The sequence below is a fragment of the Mus musculus genome, chromosome 13, assembly GCF_000001635.26.
Source record: "Mus musculus strain C57BL/6J chromosome 13, GRCm38.p6 C57BL/6J".
Lineage (NCBI taxonomy): Eukaryota > Metazoa > Chordata > Mammalia > Rodentia > Muridae > Mus > Mus musculus.
In genome coordinates, this window is record NC_000079.6 from 89,537,232 (window position 1) to 89,560,747 (window position 23,516).

At 39.4% G+C, this 23,516-nt stretch overlaps 1 protein-coding gene and 1 long non-coding RNA gene across 4 annotated transcripts in view; one reads left to right on the forward strand and one right to left on the reverse strand.

Annotated features, from left to right (window-relative positions):
- The window catches only part of Gm34699, a 40,450-nt gene extending 38,012 nt beyond the window's left edge, over positions 1-2,438 (reverse strand). For both annotated transcript variants that reach the window (XR_382712.2, XR_382713.2), the window contains exon 1: positions 2,325-2,438. This is a non-coding gene — a long non-coding RNA (predicted gene, 34699). The remainder of the gene's footprint in view (positions 1-2,324) is intronic.
- Positions 2,439-3,297: 859 nt separating this feature from the next.
- The window catches only part of Hapln1 (hyaluronan and proteoglycan link protein 1), a 71,304-nt gene continuing 51,085 nt past the window's right edge, over positions 3,298-23,516 (forward strand). The window contains exon 1 of one of the 2 annotated variants that reach the window (XM_006517075.4): positions 3,298-3,681. The gene's annotated coding sequence lies outside the window, so the exon portion shown is untranslated. The remainder of the gene's footprint in view (positions 3,682-23,516) is intronic. The other variant, NM_013500.4, reaches the window with a different exon arrangement.

Consider the following 23,516-nt stretch of genomic DNA (forward strand, 5'->3'; position numbering starts at 1 on the left):
CGTACACACACACATTCAGACCTGAATGAGGGAAAAAAACAGCTGAAGTGTCTTTTGCTGATGAATTATGAATTGGGGGTAAAAAATTCTTGAATATTCTAGTTTATTTGGTTTTCTCTGTTTGTCAACTATCTTGTAATAAGGAAAAAATGAAATGAAAAGTTACACTTTATAACCCCATTTTAAATTAATTTTGTTAATAAATAATTATAGGGACTTCAATACAGAGTACGTTTGGTATGGTTTTCCTTGGAAAGATATTCATATCATCTAAATGTTTAAGATTTATACCATTGTAAACTATATTTTGAGTGAAGAAAATGTAGCTTTATATTTATTTCCACACTTATTTTAGCTATTTCAATCTAAGTTTAATAGTTGTGCTCTAGTGCAAAATTTGAACAGTTGACCTAAGTAGTATATACCTTCACAAAAAATCTTTTTGATGCACATTCATTGAAAAACCACATACACACATATACATATACATACACATACACACACACACATTCTTTTAGGGAAAAAAAAAGCCAATTATTTTACCTAAATCATTGGGATTATATGTAACCCAAACAATCCTGAACAACACCTCGAGACACATACTTTCCAGCCCAGCAGTGGTGGCGTATGCCTTTAATTCCAGCACTTGCAAGGCAGAGGCAGGCAGATTTCTGAGTTTGAGGCCAGCCTGGTCTACAGAGTGAGTTCCAGGATAGCCAGGGCTAAACACAGAAACCCTATCTTGAAAAAACAAAACAAAAACCGAACAAACAAACAAACAAAAAAAAAAAAAAAACAAGAAACCAAGACACATACTCTCCACAAGGTAGACACTTGTGGTAAGAAAGACCTTTCAGCATAGACTAGTTACCAAACAAACAACTAAGAAGCAGAAGCTGGGCTCAGGACTGGAGAAGGATAGAGAAGGACTGTCAAGAGTAACAGAGGTAAAGGGGCCTTCATTTCTGAAATCCTATCTCAAATTGATGAGGTCATAATGAAATACTGAAAAGTAAATGAATAAATTCTAGTGTAACTTATCATGGTGTGACTAATTTGCAAAACGTTGTCATATGTGATAAGACAAGAGTGACTTAAATTCCCTAATACAATATTGGAATAAGTGAATATACAATAGAATACACACACACACACACACACACACACACAGAGAGAGAGAAAGGAGGAGGAGGAGGAGGAGGAGGAGGAGGAGGAGGAGGAGGAGGAGGAGAGAGAGAGAGAGAGAGAGAGAGAGAGAGAGAGAGAGAGAGAGAGAGAGAACCATTCTGAACCATCCTATCTGATTTACTTCCAGGCAACTGCATGAAATTACATTTTTAATCTGAAGGAGCAAGACTAGTACTTAAACTGTCTTTATACAATTTCACGGCCACTCACCACCAGCCTTACCACCTGTATGGTGCTTTAATATAAAAATTGTACTATATTTGATTTTAAATCTAATTCTTTTATGCTTTTTCAAACACCTACTACCCTGAAGAAATTCCATACAGAGTCTTCTTAGCTGAAAAGCAGAGTTGTGCTCTATTTTTATTGGCAGTCAATGTGGAACCTTAAATGCCAGCTGTTTTAGGAACCACCAAATGATTGACAGAAAACTGCAAAACTTGTAGCCTCTTCCCTGACTGGAGAAACGGAATAAAATGAAGGCAAGCACTTTGCCCAGAATTGGGGATGCAAGAAAGGTATGTGGTTGCTTGTTGAATAACTGCTTCCCTTTATGTCAAATTTAACTGTCTTTTCTTAGACACGCATGCTTCGTCTTTACAAAATAAAAATAAAATAGAGAAATAAATAAATAAAGTCTATCCCATATACACCTAAATCCCCAAAGACCCAATGGTAAGGCAGGGTGGGGGTAGGGGTGGCACTCCTGAAGGCAAGAACTCTGAGACAGTTCATGAAAAAGGGCGGGACGAATGTGCCCCAACTCTAGCGAGGTTACCCCACCACCGCCACGGACACGCTTTCCCTGCCTCCATGGGGAGTCCTGGAGGAAGCCTTGACCACAGCGCACCACTTAGGCTTTATCTCTAAGACAGTAGCGCCGCTCTCCGCCAGCCAAAGGACTAGGATCTTCAGCGCTTCTGCCCAGTCACCTACCCGACCCGGAGTCCCCAGTCACCCTCCTTCCAGCCTGCCTCACTAGTTTATCTGCCAAGAGTCTGGAGTACCAGTCTCTTTGCCCCTGGTCCCTACACCCTCTCCGCGCCCCTCTGCCCCCAAGCTATGATCTCCGAAGTGATGAACCGAATGATCCCCGAAGTGATGAACCGCCTTCTCCCCGGCGATCCCCTGGCTACCTGCAGTGGTCCGCGGAGTGCCTGGGATGCTGCCCAGGGCCCGGGTCCACCGCACTACGCCTGCTCTCAGGCAGTGATTCTCTCCCCCTCCCTCCCTGTGGGCCTCTAGAGCTTGTTTGCTCTTCCTCAGCCCAGATGCCAGATCAGTTCCCTGCCCCGCCGCTTCAGCAGCTGTTTGCTTCCTGCAGCGTGCTTTTTTTTTTTTTTTTTTTTTTCCTTTCTTTTCCGCCTTTCCTAGGCCCAATCAAAGGTGGCTCTGTTTTTGAAATGCGAAGCCGTTTCCTCTCCAAACCCCTTGGCTACTCAAGGCAGGAATCAATGGACCTATATACTCTCCCTCGAGTTATAAATAAATGTCTATTTGTTCAGGAGGCGTTTTCCCGCGTGTCCCATCATCTTCCCCAGTAGTTATTTTAAGTGTGTGTGTGTGTGTGTGTGTGTGTGTGTGTGTGTGTGTGTGTGTGTGTGTGTGTACACACACGTACACGCGCGCGCGCCCATGTCCTGGTCCTGTGACATCTGGTTCTAATCCTGAATGTGGATCTATAACCCAACCCCACCCACCCAGACTCCCCCTTGCATTCCTCACTCTATAAATAAACTCAGGTTCTTAGGCACTATCATCTAAGGACACAATAGCAGTTGTGGGTTAAAGGAAATTTAATCCAACACAGATACTGAGTCCCGCAGCCAACAATTTGGGCAAAACAAGCAATCTGGGTAAAAGTTAGGTGCTCAGTTGTCCCTCTTGTCTGTAGGGGGAAAACCTCTCCGATGCTTAGATACCCAAACTACAAGGTGACAAATTGTGTAGGAAAGTCAGTAGAGGCTACAATTCATCCCACAGATCCCGAGTGGCACCTCCTGTGGACATAACCCAGAGTAGACAGGCAACAGGAGGTACAGTGTGGGTGGGGGCTTGTGGTTGGGCCTGCTGCTTTTCCTGAACTCCAGAGCTGAATCCTCCGGATCTGAGCAGAGGGAGTCATCTAAGAGACTGCTGTTTTACAAGGTCTGGGCACAGAGCTGCCCCTCCCTTCCCCCCCTGAAGTTTGCATGGAGTGCAGTTAGGCTGTAATTAGAGGATCTGGGAGGAGAAGTCTCCTGGTGACGCTTTGCCTTTCTTCTGCTCTTGGTGAGAAGTGGCTCCTTTATCCTCGGATCAGGACCTCTGCCATCCAACACCACAAAGAGACATTCTGCACACACGCGCTCGGACACACACACCCATACCCACACCCACACCCACACCGCACTCGCCCAGAGACAAACTTAAGGTCAGGACGAGCACTAGCTCACTTCATCTCCAGCTCCCAGCTAAGTGGGACTCAGCTTCTGAACTGGAATTCAGGACAAGGTAAAACTTCCATCATTTCTGTTTGGTGGGTTTCCCCCTCTTTCAGACATATCTTGGTGCCTTATATATTTCATAGCACTGCGCATATAATGTATGTACGGAGTAAACAAATTTTCTTGTTTTCTTCAGTCTTTATTTAACATAGCACCTCCACTTTTTAAAACTATTGTCAGATAAAATAGCATCGCAATAAACAGGTTCAGTCTAGACGTGAAGAAAGAATTAACTCAAGTTTTCCTAGCTTTTGCAACTGTTGCTATTAATCTGAAAGGCACACGGTTTCAAACGGTGGCTTTTCCATCTGTACTTCAACAGGCAGTTTTATAGCAGCCGAGATGAGAGTAAGGGGTACAGAGTGCGGATGAACTGTGCAATGAGAATGTCCATCCCAGAGTTACGACTTCTCTCTGAGGGGATGTATAGGTTTACGTGAAAAAGAAAGTTACTTCCATTATAGCTAATACCTATTAGATTAACAGCCTTTGAAACGTCAGATTGTGGGTAATTCTAAAATTCTGAGTAATTTTAAAGTTAGGAACAGATAATTATAATGCATTGGGTTTTTTGTTAGGAGTTTTTTTTTTTTTTTTTAATTTGTCAATGGACAATATCAATGTCCTAAAAGTATTCCAAACCGTAGCTGTTAAGAACACTTTTTAAAAAGTTGCCCAAAGGACTTATTTGCACGTTGAAGCTACTCATTAATGAAAGCAAACCTGTAGTCCTAGGGTTGGATTAAGTTGTCCTCTTCTGTTGAATATGCCTGTTGTGTCCAAATAATACAGTCTGTTCATTTGAAAATAAGTTGTTTTATTTTCATTTATCACTGGAAAAGTACACAAGGTAGCCAGTACATTTGGGGAGTTTGAGGGTGGAAAATGTTCCTGTAAGTGGTCCAGTATGATGTCATGAAATCAAACATACTGGCTGGCTTCTTAGAACCGAATGGTTATTAAGAAATAAAGTCTGTGAATTAATTTCCTAGTAAATGTAATATTTATTCATTCCAAATGTACTTTCTGGTAACCATTTCTATTTGATTATTTCAGTATGCTAAGTTTTGAGTAATGTTATACACATTTTAATGATATAAAGTAGAACTATTATCTAATGAAAATATATCATCAGGGATTTATTTATTTATTTGAATGAGAGTATTTTCATTTTATTTAATGAAACAGAATGTTTGTCAAAGGACTCTTGACTAGTAAGTTTATGTTTATATATTCATATATGAGTATATGTGAATAGCCTCTTAAGTTATGAAATTAGTTTAGTTCTTTTTTCCTTTGAGTGACTTCTTTAATAAACTCTAAATTGTTTTAAAATAGAAAAAATAAATAAAAAGTAAATTTTCTGAAGGCTAATTGAAGGGTCATGCCAACAATCTTAAAAGACCAGTGGTCCATGGGAGGAACGCACCCAGAGGCCAGTATTCCAAACAGGAGTGCCCGCCCAGTGGGCCCTGGCTTTCTGTGAGAGGGAGAACATGGTGTTCTTATGAAGTGAGCCATTTACTTCCAACAAGGCTCTGTCTCTGAGAGGAATGACTGACACTAATTTAGAAGTGCTGAAGAAACCTTCACGGAGAAGAATCGATTCATTATGTCTCTGGTGGTTTCAGTTCGTTTTCCTTCCTTTGGGAGCAAGAAACACATCCAGTATAAATACATTCAGAGTATACAGAAAAATATCTTATGGTGGATAGGGTTCTGAACAGTCCTCTCTTTTAGACTTTTTGGTGTGGAGTACTGGTATTTCCTAAAGACATTGGACTGTCTTCATCTTCGTAAAGATGAACACAGATCATATTCAGGAGAGGGATCCCTTCAGAAAATACCAGTATTCATTTCCTTTTATCCCAGACATATATTTTTCCAGATTACAGTTTGAAGATTAATGGTATCCCACCAATTAAAATTCCAGTAGCAACCAAGGGCAAATTTGGAAACAATTTTTTTTTTACATCACAACCTTCTGTTGCTTCCAATTAATTTCTAAACTACCTACAGTCATTACTACTAACCACATCACTTAGTCTATGTCATTTAAATTTACTTACTCTGTCATTCAAAAGGTAACAAAATGTTAAAGGAAGTAAGAGACAAAAAAAAAAAAACAACAGAATATGACTATGCTAGAGATTTTAATCAATATTGTCTGAGCAGGATTAGAGGAAACAGCTGATTAAACAAATATTAGATGTAGCGAGGGCACGATGGTATAAATTAATATCACAGCTCTTCATTTACTGTATGAATGGAAGAGTCTGTAAGTTAGGGTGAAGCATGGTCCCTTATCGCCACCTAGTGGACTTATACAGAAGGCTTTCTTACCAGCCTCTATAAATTCACTGGTTTGGGGGTCAATTACATAAAAATTGACTAGTTTGTTTGGTTGATACATTTTACCCTTAACTAAGTGACAGACTGGGGAGTGGATACTAAGAATAGAAATCAAAACAAGGTTAATTTGTATGTAGATTAAAAGTCAAGGTCTGTCTGAGCAGTTTAGTGAATTACCAGTGGAATTCCTAGTGGAAATGTAATTGAGGTTACATTTCAAATCACTTTACTCTCCATTGCTTATTAGCTGTCAGCTCTTTGCCTTATAGAGGAGATAGTTTAATTACACAACTCACATCTAATGTAAAGATATATCATTATACAGTTCAAGGGAAGGTAGAAAGATAATTGTCCTAAATTAGTTTCTCAAATAGAAACAAATTTTTGTATATTTTCTTGTTACTAAGTCTGTCTAGATAGGGAACTGCTGGTCTAAAGGGTAACAGAGACACCAGTGCATTTTACTGAATAATCTTTATGTTTTTAAATAAATTGACAAGAATATCCAATATAGTTTTAGGTATAAGATATATTTTATGAGATTCTCTTAAACACTAATAATTACTATAACAACATTATGAACTAACCAGTACCCCAGAGCTTTTGTCTCTAGCTGCATATGTATCAAAAGATGGCCTAGTCGGCCATCAATGGAAAGAGAAGCCCATTGGTCAGGCAAACTTTATATGCCCCAGTACAGGGGAACGCCAGGGCCAAAAAATGGGAATGGGTGGGTAGGGGAGTGGGGGGGAAGGTGTGGGGGACTTTTGGGATAGCATTGGAAATGTAATTGAGGAAAATACGTAATTAAAAAAAAAAAGAAGAAGAACAAGTTGATCCATCCTTATCGGTCACATGAAATTTTTTCCCAACATCAGTTTTTTATTACATCTTTTCTTTATTTACATTTCAAATTTTATCCCCTTTCCTCATTTCCCCTCCAACCCCCCCCCATATCCCATCCCCATTTCCTCTGTCCACTAACCCACACACTCCTGCTTCCTGCCCTGGCATTTTCCTACACTGGGGCACAGAGCCAAGGGCCTCTCCTCTCATTGATGTCCCACAAGGCTCTCCTCTGCTACATATGTGTCTGGAGCCTTACATATGTTACATATGTGTCTGGAGCCTTGAGTTCCTCCATGTGTACTCTTTCGTTGGTGGTTTAGTTCCTGGGAGATATGGGGATGCTGGTTGGTTCATATTGTTGTTTCTCCTATGGGGCTGCAAACCCCTTCAACTCCTTAGGTCCTTTCTCTAGCTCCTCCATTGGGGACCCTGTGCTCAGTCCATTGGATGGCTGTGAGCATCCACTTCTGTAATTATCAGACACTAGCAGAGCCTCTCAGGAGATAGCTACATCAGGCTTCAGTCAGCAATCACGTGTTGGCATCCACAATAGTGTCTTGGTTTGATGGTTGTATATGGGATGGATCCCCAGGTGGGACAGTCACTGGATGGCCTTTCCTTCAGTCTCTGCTCCACACTTTGTTTCCATATTGCTTCCCTTGAGTATTTTCTTCCCTCTTCTAAGAAGGAGTGAAGCACCCACACTTTTGTCTTCCTTCTTAAGTTTCATGTGGTCTGTGAAATGTATCTTGGCTATTCCGAACTTCTAGGCTAATATCCACTTATCAGTGAGTGCATACCATGTGTGTTCTCTTGTGATTGGGTTACCTCACTCAGGATGATGATTTCTAGATCCATCCATTTGCCAAAGAACTTCATGAATTCATCATTTTTAATTACTGGGTAGTACTCCATTGTGTAAATGTACCACATTTTCTGTATCCATTCCTCTGCTGAATGACATCTGGGTTCTTTCCAGCTTCTGACTATTATAAATAAGGCTGCTATGAATGTAGTGGAGCATGTGTCCTTATTACATGTTAGAGCATCTTCTGGATATATGCCCAGAAGTGGTATAGCTGGATCCTCAGGTAGTACTATGTCCAGTTTTCTGAGGAAGTGCCATACTGATTTCCAAAGTGGTTGTACCAGCTTGCAATCCCACCAGCAATGGAGGAGTGTTCCTTTTTCTCCACATCCTTGCCAGCATCTGCTGTCACCTGAATTTTTCCCCTGTACACATGGGTCACATGAAATTTTAAAACAGAGACTTTGCTTTTGTGAGGTTCATATGATAGAAAAAAAAATCTTCCTCAACAAGTGTGTTTGCATGCAAAAACACGGTTTGACAGAGGCAGTAGGCTATCATTGGAGGTCCATTCTGGGTACTCCTAAGTCAAAACACCTTTTCTCTAAGAATTATTATGAATTATTACTCACATAGGTTCTGTGCAAGATATACAACCTAATGGTAGATGGAAATTAATAAAGATGAGTTGTAAATTCCAATTGAAAAGTATAGTGCCTCATTAGAAAAAAAAATAATCTGATGAATGTGTCCCGTGCTGAGCAGCGAAGATGCACTAGACAAGTTAGTCAGGCCTGCCTTCACGAAATAAGAACCCTCCTGTTCAGGAGTTCCGGGTTTGGGTTTCCTGTTTTTCCTTGTTTGGCCCTGGGACCCACACAGTGACAAAAACTACCCACTCACTAAGTCCTCTTTCATGAATGTCACCAAATTGTAGTCTAAGTTTAACAGCGATGAATGGAGAACCAGGGCCCTCGCTCATGTAAATCGAGATGTCTTTCCTTAGTCTTGCCAGCAATGGGTCATTTTCCATAAGACAAAAATAATATCAATACTTTACATGGCCACCATTCGATAGAGAATAAATCTTCTCTTTACTCTGTGAGTGCTGGGAAGAGACGGTCTGAAAGTCTGCTACCCTGAGTGTAGTAGACGTTCCCTCAGGAATTACAAAGCAGTTACAGTTCTGAAGTCTACTGGTGACTTCAGGGTGCTGGGCAGACACAATCCTATGAGGGAATTTGGAGCAACTCTCTGAAGTGGTGTGATGGGGCTGGAGCTGGCTTGTGTGTTCAAAATTCTGGATGATGTCTTGACGCACTCGAGGGGATCGAGAAGGTGAATTTTGGAATTAAGATTCCTAGCAATGGTTCCCAAAGAAAGCCAAGCTTTTGGTTTTTTGGTTTTGTTTTGGCTTATTTTGGTTTGGTTTTAGGTGTTTTGTTTGTTTGTTTGTTTGCTTTTAATGCCAAATGATACCGCACCTCTTTTAAGATCTGTTCGTTTGCTTGCTTGCTTGTTTGCATGCTTGCTTGCTTTTGTCTCTCTATGACACTGAAAATTAAACTCTGGCTCTTACTCATGCTAGGCAAGCACATTGCTACACTAAGAGGCTCTTTGTAAAACAAAACAAACGGCCATAAAATAAAAATAAATTAGAAAAAGACTGGACTCTGTTCCATCAGGATAACAAAATATTCCCTTCTACCTGCTAGTTCTAAAGTTCCTGGAAACTCCAATTAAATTGAATCATTTCTACAGTCTTATATATATATGTGTATATGAAGTATACATGTATATGAAGACTCAGTCTTCATATTACATACATGACTCTTTCTTGTTCTTGTTTTGAGGGTCACCTCTTTCAAGCATCCATCTTTTCATTCAGAAAACTTTACTGAGTACTAGCTATATCAGGCATTGTAGCAGCATCATATACCATAACTCTGTCTCATACTTTACATGAGGAAAATCCATCATAAAAATAATTAGAATGTTGAAATTGATGGTACTGGGCCTAAAGCATTACAGAATCCTGAAGTATATTTTGAATAATAGAAACAAGCCCAAAAGATCTAGACACCTACTTCTGATAGAGTCAATTTTGAAGCTGTATCTTTAAAAGTTGTTTCCATTTTAATTAGCAGAGGTGATGAGGACTGTGGCACTTGGTAGTGTGGGCACAGTTACATCTCAGAAAATAGTCATGATACCCTGCACCCCAGCAGGCCTGGGTTTCTGACAGTATGTTGTTCAGACTAACAGAAAAAAAGCAAACTTGCATCTGCGCACCCGGGCTGCCTTCTAGTTTACAACTAAAATCAAACTGAGCAAGGAAGATTTAGTGCTTATGGTTTGCACCAGGCATGTCTCATGCTAGGTGCTACACAGTAATTAGTGCAAGGCATTCTCAAATAAGTGGAGAAGGCAGGTGACATATATCATGAATCACAACTGCAACCTACCAAAGAAGTGGGACTTGCCTTCCCCTGTCTCTATGTCTCCTTCATTGCACTTATCCAAACTTTGCAGCCCCTTGTAAACTACCCGAAACTGAGATCAATGCTCTCCGCACTCCCACTCCCCGGGTATCAGTTGTTTATCTAGTTGACTGACTTCTTCGCCACATCTAAGAATGAATGAGTTCTACTCATGCATCTACAGTTCAAGCCCTTTATCTCTTAAAGTAAATGTTTTGCTTTAAGTGAAAGAATTTAAAGCATCTGGAGGCATCTCTTGCTTGCCCTGAAGGGGATAATTTCAGAGTCTTCAATCTCTGAGTTGTCACTGTTCCTTGTGAGAGTTCCCTCAAGGCCTGTTTGTAAGACCTCAAAGAACTCTGCCTCCTGGTGACCACTGGATGCCTTGAGTTGAGCCAGATCAGCTCTTCCAGCAAGTTGAGGCAGAGATGTCTCCACTTCTACCCCCAAGGCATCCAAAACCCTTGGTGCTGGGAATCCCTGCTCACTTTGTCATTACCCTTTCAGTTCTTTACCCTTCAAAGCAGAGCTTTGATTGTGACCCAGTGACAGAGGGAGTACTCAGATATTTGTGTGCTGTAGGTCCAGCTGTAGTGAGTAGAGATGGTAGTAAATATAGTAGATTCAAGGTTTAGTATATAATAAACTCCACAGAGTCAGGAAGCTGGAACATAAGAGATAGAATGCAAAGCAGCCATCATGTTGAAAATTTGGTTCACAGCCAAAAATGATCAGATCTGCCAAGTTTTAGTATTAGGTACAATTGATTTAGAAAATGTGTCACACTGATATATTTGAATGTGAAAATACATTTTCTAAATAAATAAATAAATATCACAGTAAAACTCTGCCTTGCCTTTACAAAATTAGGCTTGATTAACATAAGATATATATTTTATTATGTATCTTGAATTAATTTAAATTCATTTTGAAAAGTTTATGTGTATGATTTTTGCCTGCATGCAGGTCTGCATATTTCTGCAGTGCCTGCAGCAGCCAGAAGATGGCATCAGAGCTTCTGCACTAGAGGTTACAGATTTTTTTTTTTTAATACTTGTTAGAGCATGTCACAGTAGTTTGGCGTTCCTCTAAGACGCTGTTCTGAGCCAGCACTCTTTAGAACCTAGAGGAGCAAACTCACTGACCTTTCTTACCCACCTATCTGGGCCATACAATACCTGACTCTGAGTAGCACCCACTGGAGGGCTCAACAGGGACAATGCCCAACCTTCAGTATCCAGTCCTCTCTTGATCTTCTTTTCCATCACTGCCAAATTCATAAATTCTCCTCAGATTCAAATAATTATTATAGCAGTCAATTCCATTTTTGAATGAATTTTAAAAATAAATGAGCTTAACTTTCAATAAATATCTAAATAATTTCAACAAATCTCTAAATCAAAAAACAACAACAACAAACACAACAGGGAGTGGGGCTGGGGATGGGAATAGAAGGTTGGTGTCAGAGCACTTTCCTGGCAGTTGGGAGGCCCTGGATAAGATCTAACACTACCATCAAAAACAAAAACAATAAAAGAACAAGGAAGATAGCAAACAAATAAAAAACAGTACTGAAAGTAAGGAATCAGTTCAGAGTTCTTTGCCCTAAAAGGTGCAGGAGAGGGTGTAGGAGAGGGTACAGAAGAGGATGCAGTAGAACATGCAGGAGAGGATACAGTAGAGGGTGCAGGAGAGGGTACAGAAGAGGATGCAGTAGAAGATGCAGGAGAGGATACAGTAGAGGGAGCACTACAAGGTACAGTAGAGGGTACAGTGGGGAGTGCAGTAGGGGTGCAGTGGCGGGTTCACTAGAGGGAGCACTGACAGGGTTAGGGAGAGAATTCTAGGAGGATGAGAGCATTCAAGAAAAAATGACCATAGGAGGAGACAATAAAAAATTCTTGGTGAAAATAGTGAGTGGAATTTAGGAAATGCCTCTGGGGACAGGCAAACTGAATCAATATGTATGTCACTGGCAGAAGTCAGGCTGGAAATGGAGATTTTGAACCTTTAGCATTAAACTGCTAATTTTTTTTAAGTCATTTAGAGGAAAGATGGAGAGCACGTTCAGGATGCAAGGGAAAGCTAAATCCCGGGGGGGGGGGGGGGGAACGACTGGTAGAGAGACTTCTGCCATGTAGACTGTGTCATGCTTGTTTGGATTCTGAGGTTTGAACCCACGGCCTCACAAATGTGAGGAAAGCCTCCTGCTGCTCATCCACGACCTGGGCTGCATGTATCCTTTTAGCTTTGGCTTCTCTCTTATCCACTGTAAATGTTCCTCCAGTTGAGGAATTGTTGACATTCCTTCTATGCTCCCCCCAACAGTTACCTAGCAACAGCCAGGTAGGCCTGGCTTGCTATAAAAGGGACTGTTTGGCCTCTCTGACTCTTTCTGACTCTCTGTCCCTTCTCTCCCCTGCCCTCCATTCCCCTTTCTCTCTCCTCTCCCCCCGCCCCCCAGCCCTCCACATTTTCCTGGCCATTCTTTCCCTCCCCATCCCTCCATCTCTCTCTCTCTCTCTCTCTCTCTCTCTCTCTCTCTCTCTCTCTCTCTCTCTCTCACACACACACACACACACACACACACTGTCCTTCTCTGTCCCCTCTCTTTTTCTGCCTCTACTGCCTTAACTCCCCTTCCCATTTTCCGTGTCCCCAAATAACCTCTATTCTATACTAGAGTACTATACACTATATACTATGCTAGTATAGCTTGTACCTCAGGTAGAGGGATACCTCAGCATAGACCGGCTGAGGTACCCCCTCCCACCAAACCATAGCTAGCCCTGTTTTTATAAAAATACACCAGTAACAGCATCGTTCCATCATTCCCTGCATCTCGCAGTCCCCATCAACCCTCTGCACAGACAAGATGCCAGACATTTTTGCTGAATTAAATGAAATTAAAGTGGCATTTCCAAGCCTTGATGCTCTAATGACAGATTGTCATAATGATAACTCTGAATAAGACCTCAAAATGCCTGCATCGTAGCTATTTATTCAATTTCATCCAACTTTAAATATACGTTGTTGCATTCTGTTGTTTAAAAATCAGCAATCCATGTGTGGCACAGATGGTAATTCACCAGAGTATTTGATTTACCATACCCACAGTGTTTACTTTGACGTATGTATAAATTGCCCACAGGACGGAGTGTAGGTCAAGGACACTCAGCAGCCCATTCACTAGTTCCTGGATTCTCAAGACTTCTGTTTTAAGTCAAATTTAGAGTCCATATGCTTAATTTCTCTTGTCTTCTCAACAAATTATATTTCTTTCTAATTCTTCACCCAATGAATTACCAGATATACGACCATGAATAATTGAACAATTTTAATGTAAGCATGTCTGAAAATTGTATGGAACAAAAATATCTTGTGCATCCGAGATTCAAGTTTAACTGAATGTTCTGCTCTCTCCCCCTCCCCTGTGTGTGCGTGTGTGCGTGTGTGTGTGTGCATGTGTGTGTGCATGTGTGTGTGTGTGTGCGTGTGTGTGTGTGTGTGCGTGTGTGCGTGTGTGTGTGTGCATGTGTGCATGTGTATGTGTGTGTGCATGTGTGTGTGTGTGTGTGCATGTGTGTGTGTGTGTGCATGTGTGTGTGTGTGTGCATGTGTGTGTGTGTGCATGTGTGTGTGTGTGCATGTGTGTGTGCATGTGTGTGTGTGTGCGTGTGTGTGTGTGTGTGCATGTGTGTGTGTGTGCATGTGTGTGTGCATGTGTGTGTGCATGTGTGTGTGTATGTGTGTGTGTGTGCATGTGTGTGTGTGTGTGTGTGTGTGTCTATTTCTGTGAATAAAAACATTGTATATGCTAAGCTAATGCTTAGATCACCCACCCTCCAGAACTAAACTTAGTTTTTACTAATGAGAATATTATATTGAAATTAAGTAAACAAACAGGCATGGTAGCCTCTGCTTGTTATCCTTGGTCTTAGGACAGCTAAGGCAGGAAGACCGTGAGTTCGAGGTAAGCCTGGACTACATAACAACACACTTTCTCAAACAAACAAATACTTGATTCAAATAAAATTGTCAAATTGTAACACATTAAGACATAAATTTACAGAAAACATTTAGTGTGTATTAACTAGTGTTCACATTTCCAGTTTTTGCAAGTCAGAAATAATTATGTGACCAGAATGACCATAAGAAGATGATACATTCATAAAAATATAAAAGGTACAAGAAGTATAAACCCAAATGTTCTAACAGGCAGATCTAGAAGAGCATTTGTCCCTTGTTTTTTCTTTTTCGTTTGTTTGTTTTCCTGTTTTGCTGCCACCCTGTGGTTCTTGTAGGAATTGCCCAGTACAACAAATGGTTAATAGCTTGCTTGATCAATACTGCCTCATCTGTGACTAGTAAGTTTCACTTTTCCCCCAAATGCCATGAACTACAGTACCAGGAAAGCACCAAGAACATAACTCAAATACTTTTTGAGTTTTTTTAAGATACTCATTTTATCATTTTAATTTGAATTTATAGAAAATAGATGAATTTATAGAGAATAGATGAATTTATAGAGAATAGATGAATTTATAGAGAATAGATGAATTTGCTTTAATTTTCAGGCTAGCTGACTGTTAACACAGATTTACTTAAGTTTTGTGAACTCAATAATCTCAGAATTGATCTCCTTACTTCATTTTTTTAGCCAGTCCTCATTCATTTCCTAAATCAAGATAGCAACACCTTTGAAACAAAAAGAGATATAAACAAAAAATGTCCCAGAGGGCATTTTATTAATATATAAGTTTAAAATGATCATAGTTTCAGCCACTTAGGCAAGAATATTCAGAGTTCTTAACTACTGGTTCAGAGTGACTGAAGCTGACATTCAGACTTCGAAGACCCTCAGCTCATTCCCTCCTCCCACTTCCTTCCTTCTGCGTTGTTAATCATGCTAACCAGCATTCTTTGCATCCTTAGCCTATTGCCGGCAAAGGGATCTGCCAGACAAATTATTTTTCATCATGGTTTGCCATCCTTTTCCTTAAAACTACGCCAATAAAGTGGTAATTCATACTGAAGAGATTTAAGCTATGTAGCTTCAAGGAATCAGGTTTCCAAATGACGCTGTGATGCAGACTGATCATATTTATTTAAAATATACTTTTCACACATGCACACAGACACACACAGACACACAGACACACGACACAGACACACACAGAGACACACAGACACACACAGAGAGACACACACAGACACACACGCACACACACACTTTTTCTTATGGTCAAACTGCAAATGTCCAAGCCTCTATCTGATTCATGCTGAAAACAGTGTCCACGCAAAGAAGCCCTCACACACCTTCACATCAAAACTAGCACCTGGACTCTACCCTTACATTTTCCCATTAATTATAATAAGACAATTTTGAAGATCCATTTGATCTTAAGAGGATAAGATTGTTGTTTCCTGAGCTGTATAATCTATTTCTTCTAGTCATCTCGGAGAACTTTCTGTTGATTTGACTTCCCTCTCTTGCATCTTCAATGTCTCAGACTTTGCTCATCCCTTCTTATTAGAATTTAATCGTGCTTGAATTTTTGTTTGACAATACAAAAAAAGGAAGGGGGATCTCCCTTCTTCCCACTGCCATTCTTTTGACAGAAAGGCCACTGGAAAGCAGATAACTAGAGAATCTTGGAAATGCTGACACCTGCCCCCACCAAAGCCCCCACCAAGGCGTAGAGCCCCCTGTCTTTTCTACAGTCTATCTACTAATCAAATTCCTTTCCTATAGAGCCAACATTTTGATCATTTCCTGTTGCTGTAACAAAATTAGAGGCTTGAACTTGAAGAGAAAGAAAATGTATTAATTCAAAGCTATCAGGTTGCAAGATTTCAGTACCAGTTTCTGTCCAGATCTGCTAAGGGTCCTTCCAGTGGATGGACCCAAGAGTATATGGGAAAAAAAAAAAAGGACAATCTGGTGAGACTTCAAGAAGCCAGAGAGGGAGTCAGCAGAACAGCTTGCTGTTTTATCCAACAACTGAGTCTCATAAAGAATTAATTCCACAAGACCAGTATTATTCTTTCCTAAGTGTGGCATCCACTGACTTAATTATTTATGGGCTATCTGTTTTCTAATGGACTCTACTCAGACAGTTTGCCCTCACTCTTCACAGTCTTATGTGTGCATCCATTGACTCCCATAAATTACACCCCTTTCACCTATCTAACCATCTCTGCTAGGAAAACTCAGGCATTTCAAACTCATCAAGTCTAAGGGAACTCTTTCACTTTTTTTCCTCAATTTGAAATCCCCAATCTAGCTCCATTAGTAAACAATACTGTTTTATCTCCACTCAGCTGCTAAGGACAAAAGCTTGGGACTCACCCTGGTGGTGCAGTCCCTCAAGCATCTCCCAGTGTGCACGCCTTTTCTGTCACCACCAGCATAAATTTCACCCTACATCTCGCAGCCTTCTGATTGAATTCCTGAAAACCTTATCCATTGGGATCAGTTTCTCCATTCTTGGTTCTAACTCAGTCTCTCATGTCGCAGTAAGAGCAATCTTTATGAAATGTAAGTATGACGATAGTTTCACACATAAATCTCACCAGCATCTTGTAATGAAAATTGGGAACAAATAATTTATCACACATTGAAAGTTCTGAGGGACCTGGCTGTAGGTTTTTGTCCAAGCCTCATCTATAATCACACACTGCCCCAACAGGAATGTTTAAATGATCAAAAGTCAAACTACCAAAGTAGAATACAGAAATAGACCCTTAGAAGGTCTAAATACTGCAGTTATTAGATGAGAGCTTTATGTGATAAATTTAATAAATTAGGTATCAAAATACAAGATTAAAAAACATAAGTAAGATGACTTGAAAAGTCTAAAGCTGAAAAATAAGTAACAACTAAAGTTACAAATTCAGTCCACAGTTTTAGACATATTAAGGCAATGATTAGAAAACTGGAAAAATAAGTCTGAACAAACATAGCTAGATTTGCTTATATGGAGGAAATCATGAAAGATACAATGGACTGTGGGAGGGGTTAAAACATGAAGCATGTAGACATTGGCTTCTCAAAAGGAAAAAAAAATGGTAGATGGGGCAGGAACAGAAATAATTCTATAAGAAATAATAGGTTATGATTTCCCAAATGTCAGAGACAGTAGAACTACAAAATTTAAATAAGATGATCATCAAGTATTAAGAAATCAGCCCTCAGGCATGGAACACCACAACTCCTGACAAATCGGAAACATCATTAAGTTGTCCCATAGTGAGAGACTCCAGAGAAAATGAGTAGCAAATTATTGCTTAGAAAACAAGCTTTTCTTTACACCTTACTAACGGCCCCAAATCAGCGCATTGATGTGACCTTATCCAGGTATGATTTACCTACCAAACCTGCTTTCTCTCAGTCTTCAAGGTGGAAGGATGCCTAGGAGCCTTGCTCAGGAAGATCCTAGACGGAGACACTTATGGTGGCAGCCTGCTTCTGGCTGTCTGCTTCCAGCTGCTGGGTGGTCTTAGCCATAGCCAGGAAAAATTCTAAATGCATCTTCAGACTCTCACATCTGTTTTAAAAGTGCAATCTAAAGTTATTCTAAATCAAAAATAGAAAATAAACATTGAGAAGCTTATTCTCCTTAAGTTTTTATTTATTAGTACTATTTGTATGCCCATAGATGTGTGTCTGTGGTACTTGTGTGTGTGGGGGGAGGGGGGGTGGAGTTCAGGTACCACGGTGTTTATGCACAGGTCAGACAATTCTATGGAGTTTCTTCTCTCTTTCCACACTTTCCAGGGTTTCAGGCTTGCCCAGAAACTCTTTACCTGATCAGCCATCTCCATGGGCAGAGTTTATTTTTGTATAGGATATCTGACAATGGTTCCTTTAAGTCACTGACAGATAAACATTGGGAACTCAGGCAAAAGCAAATTCATCAAAAAGGTTCCGAGAATTCAACTTTCAGAATGCCTTTCTTGTCCCCTGATTCCACACTTGTCCACTGCTTCCCAAGTGGACTCCCTGCCACTCCATCATCCCCAGAACACCGGGCTCCTGCTGAGAGCTTTTCCTCCAGGCACCCTAGCTGGCATCCAGCTGGAGTGAGTCCCATTTTTATTGGTATTTTATGTCCACTAAATTATTTCAAGCTGTTTTATTCATCTTGTGCTGCAGTCCCCAATGGAAATGCCCTTCTTCATTGATTTATAAAATTCTGATTATGAGGTTGTTTCTTGTCTTATGTCCTTTGGGAGTGCTACACTGAAAGAAGAATAAGATTAGGACAGAAATCAAAGATATTCTGTTTTTCTTCTTTTTTTTATTGTGTGTGTGTGTGTGTGTGTGTGTGTGTGTGTGTGCGTGTGTATTGTGTTATTTGTGTGCACATGTAATCAATCACACTCCATCTTTTGATTTGTTGACACAGTTTCCTACTGAGCCTGAAACTAATAGATATGGCTAGCTCTACAGGCCCATAGCTCCAAGGATACACCTACAGAGAGTGCACCCCTCCCACCCAGTGCTGGGGTTGCAGGCATGTGCTCACATACCACAGATTTGTGTGAGCTCTGGGGAAGCAAATTCAAATTCTCATATTTATATGGCAGGCACTTACCAACTGAGGCATCTCCCTAACCCTGTATACAGTGTACCCATGGTCAGTTCAAAATCATTACAGGACCTTTGACTCCATTCTTTGACATTGGATTTTTTTTTAATCTATATTCTTTAAGTTCTCCAAACTGCAGATATTCTAAGTACGTCTTTTTTATTGATCTTAAACACAGTTCTGTGATCAGTCAGTACATTTTGCATGCTTGAAATATTTTACATTACTCCTTTTTTATGGCCTAGAACATATTGGAAAGATTATGTATTTTGTCAATGTATTCGAGAATGCTCTGTACAAATTAATTATGCAAAGTGACTTGCAGTGCTCACATTTTCTACATATTCACTAATTTTTCTCTGTGTGAATAATCACTTATTGATCAGGAAACAGCTTAAGCCCTACTTACAGTGTTCTGCGTCATGAACTTCTATTGCTAGGACAGCATGCTGTACTGCTGTCCAAGGAACCTATCTCCTTATCATAAGTAAATACCCACTCTCATAGTTTTCCTTCTGAAATCTACTGTTTAATTTTAATGTAATCCCCCTAGCTTCCTGAAAACTGCGGTTAATGTGATACATACTTTCCATCCATTTACCTGTTATTTATTTGTGCCTTTTTAATTTTATATGGGCATATTTCTGAGCCTTTCCTTCAAATTCAATGTGACAGTCTCTGCACTTTTACTAGCAATTTTGGACAATTTACATTTAATGTATGCATTGATAGGGCTGTTTGTGAATCCTCTCTGCTGCTATTCTTTGTGTTCCTTCCTCATTTACCCAGATAACTCCAGTCTTCCTTTGAAATAATCTTAGCACCACTTAAATGTTACATTTCTTTTTATGTATTTTCATATTATTATTGCATATTGTGACTGGTAACATTTGGACTTAGAGCATACAACTCACAGTTAGTTGGCTTCCAGACAATATAATGCTTCTTCATGTACACTGATTGCTTAGCCTGGGTGCGTGTGTCATTGTGAGATTTAGTTTTAAATGCATTATAAATACAGCAATGCCTAGATAATTTGTGGGTATGCATCAATTATTATTTTAAAGATTTGTACAGGATTATAGAATACTTCACACACATAGTTACTATATTTAGTTTCCTCATAACTTCTGTTAGTCCAGGTTGCATTAGTACTATTTCCCTTAGACAATGACCATTTTAAAATACCTATTGAAGTGTCAGCCATTGAGTTGTTGATTTGCATCCCTGACAACATCTTTATATGGTCTTTACTTTGGTTGGGTTATTTATGTGCCTGCCGAAGAATTCCAGATGGACAATTCTTTTCTTTTGCTGGTTTAAAAACAAACAAACAAACAAAAAACAAAAAACAAAAAAAAACAACAAAAAAAAAAACAAAAAAAACAAAAAACCACTCTCCACTTTCATCTTACTTGTTTTGCTTCAGGTAAGAAATCTGCCTTCATCCCTACTGCTTTATAAAGTTATATCAACTCTATTGTTTGCTTCACATTCTCTCTTCAGAGTTCTTTTTTCTTTTGAAAGTTTCAATTATTATGTCCTGTGGCTAAATTTTCTTAGTATTTGAGATTTCCTAAGCTCCTTGAATATGTGTTTGTATTTTTCCTCAATGATGATTGTTTTTATTCATGTTATATTTTTCATCCAGAAATCTTCTTGCCCCTCTTAGCTCTTTTCCTTTAAGATAATAGATACATATTTATCCCACCACTTGGTGTCTCAGAGCAGAGTTCTCCATTTCCCTTGTATTGTGCACTCCGGTTTCAGTGTCTTAGGTCATTTCAGATGTAAGGTTCCACTTCACTAATCTTTTATCATGAGTTGTTTAACCTGCAATTAATCTCAGGAAAACTTTCATCTCAGAAAATGTAATTCACATATTTAAATATTTTATCAAGGTCCTTTGTGAATGTCTATTCTGTGCTTCTTTATAACATGTTCAGTAATTTCTCTACTGTCTACATTTGTAGTATAGACATAATATGATTTTAATGATCTTATCTACTATTTCTGTGTCATTTTTGAGACAGTCTTTTGTTTTGCTTTCCGTAATTTTGGCCATTTTTCTAGTTATTCATTTATAAGCATTCTACCCATTGTCATAAATTGTGAATCTTCCCTTCTTTACTTCTGGATCTCTATTCACACACACACACACACACACACACAAAAAAATCCTGATAATGTACAAAGATGTAAAAGTTAGATTTCATGGTATTTTTCAGCTCATGGTAGGTAGCACCAGAGCTACATTTAACTGTTGTATTGCTCTTGCCCTGCTCTTAAGAAGAGCATTAAGGACACTACACTGAGTTTTTAGCTGCTGAAAGGCAGTGCTGAGCAGCAGCCAAGCTTCCAGGACATGGGGTAAATAGCTCATATACAGCCCTGTTCAGTCCCACCAGAGCATCCTAGAGTGACCTCTGTAAACACAGCCCTTCCTTCTGGGTACCACTCTTCTACTCCTCTGTAGCATCCTTAGATTTCCAGACTCTGGCACCATCCACCACACTCTAATCTGCCCAGCTCTGGGCTGGTTTTCCTTCCTCCTCGAATTATAATCCTCTTTGGACCACCACGCTGATTATCAGAGACCTTGCCTCCCTTTTTACATGTCAGTTAGAATGCAGTTTTTCTGGTTTTTTTTCTTTTTCTTTCTTTCTTCTTTTTCTTTCTTTCTTTCTTTCTTTCTTTCTTTCTTCCTTTCTTCCTTTCTTTCCTTCTTTCTTTCTTTCTTTCTTTCTTTCTTTCTTTCCTTTTTTGATACTCAATTTCTTAAGAGCCACTGTTTGTTAGGTTTTTTTTTTTTTTTAACTCCATTTTCTTAGAAGCTGTTTTGAGCAGTAGGATAAGTGTTGCTTGCCGGTCTTGATCAGAAGAAGAGCATACATGGTTCTATTTTCATAGTTCTATTGTTCTTCATTTGTATAATTCAATTTCTCTGATGAATTGTATATGTATATAACACAATTGTGATAATTAAAACATTGCATTTTAACAATACAGTCTTGATAGTATCTGAAGGCTATGTTTAATAATTAATAATGTTATATATCTAAGTATATCTCATAAATTCTTGCATAAATAGTTTCCAACTTCATTACCAACACCCAGATTACAGTATTCTTTTCTGTAAAGAATAGGTAATTGGGGAGAGACAATACATTAATCAGGAGGCAAAAATGGCCTTTTGTGAAGAGTATAAGATCACTTTCTATATAGAAAAACCTTAAAATGTTACAATAAAACATACAAGCCCAGAATTAAAAGGCTGTCACTATAAATTACATGGCTTTCTACTGACTCTGCTGTCCAATGTGTTCCTCAATCATTTTTAAAATGGACTTTCACGTGCTCTTGACAGATGTTTATCGCATGAGAACAGCTGATGAGAATTCCACTGCTTGCATATTCCACTTTGAGTAACATTTACTCTTCCTAACCTAGAAATGCACCACACTACAAAATTCCAGCTTCTACACCTGTGGATCTGGCGTCTGTGATCTCCATGGGTGGCTCATTTTTTTCCCATTGGAGTTTTCAAAGCTTTGATTATGAAACAAAACTTCTGAAAAATGTATCTAGGGATTCTAGATGGTTTTCCCCCTTAGGGTATCATATAGACAAAACAAAGAAAAGAGCAGAATATTTTGAGAATTTAAAACTATATCCGCTTAACATTCAACACAAAGTGGTAAGAAAATGTGCTGAATATGTCCAGGAATATGTCCCACTATGCTTTCCTACTAAAGCAAGCTGGAACTGCCTCTCCAGGGAGTTACATTTCTGGGTGGTCTTTGAAAGAAACCTCTTTGAAGACAGCAGTCATCTAATAGTTCTGTAAAAGTGAAAACACTTGTGCTTTTAATCTTGAAGAAGCTAATAATGAATATCAATCACTTTCATTTGTGCAGAATGTCTTACCTCAAATTTTATTTGTTTGTTTTATAAAGATTTATTTATTTATATGAGTATGCTGTAGCTGTTTTCAGACACACCAGAAGAGGGCATCTGATCCCATTACAGATGGTTGTGAGCCACCATATGGTTGCTGGGAATTGATCTCAGGACCTCTGGAAGAGCAGTCAGTGCTCTTAACTTCTGAGCCAACTCTTCAGCCCCTTACCTCAAAATTTAAAAATCGATTTTTACTCATGTGTGTGAGTAAATGCAAAATGTATGTAGCAGTTCCTTGAGAGGCAAGAAGAGGAGGTTGGGTCCCTCAGTACTGGTGTTCCAGACAACAGCAAGCTGCCTCATGTGAGTACTGGCAATAAAGATCAGGCCCTCCAGAAAAGCCACAAGCTTCCTTAATAGCTTAGTCAGTACTCTAGCTCCTACCTCTTACATTTAGGAGGGAAAATTTCAAATACACACACACACACACACACACACACACACACACACACACATACACACACTAAGAGTATAAAATTCCTTGTAAAAACCTAATGGAAAAAATATAAGTGCATATATTTAGTGTTAAAACTAACTTTTATTTAATGAGTTGTGTGTAAATCACATTATGACAACAAAGTATCTGAAACAATTAATTTGTGGAAAGAGTTACTTAGGTGCTAGAGAGAAGGCTCAGTAATTAGAAGCATTGGCTTTGCTCACAGAGAATGCCAGTCCAGTTCACAGCATTCACATAGCGTCTCACAGTCATCCCTAACTCTACTTCCAGGGGATATGACATTCTTCTGACCCCCACTCAGAAATAGCAGCACCACAAATACTAATGCTACACACAAAC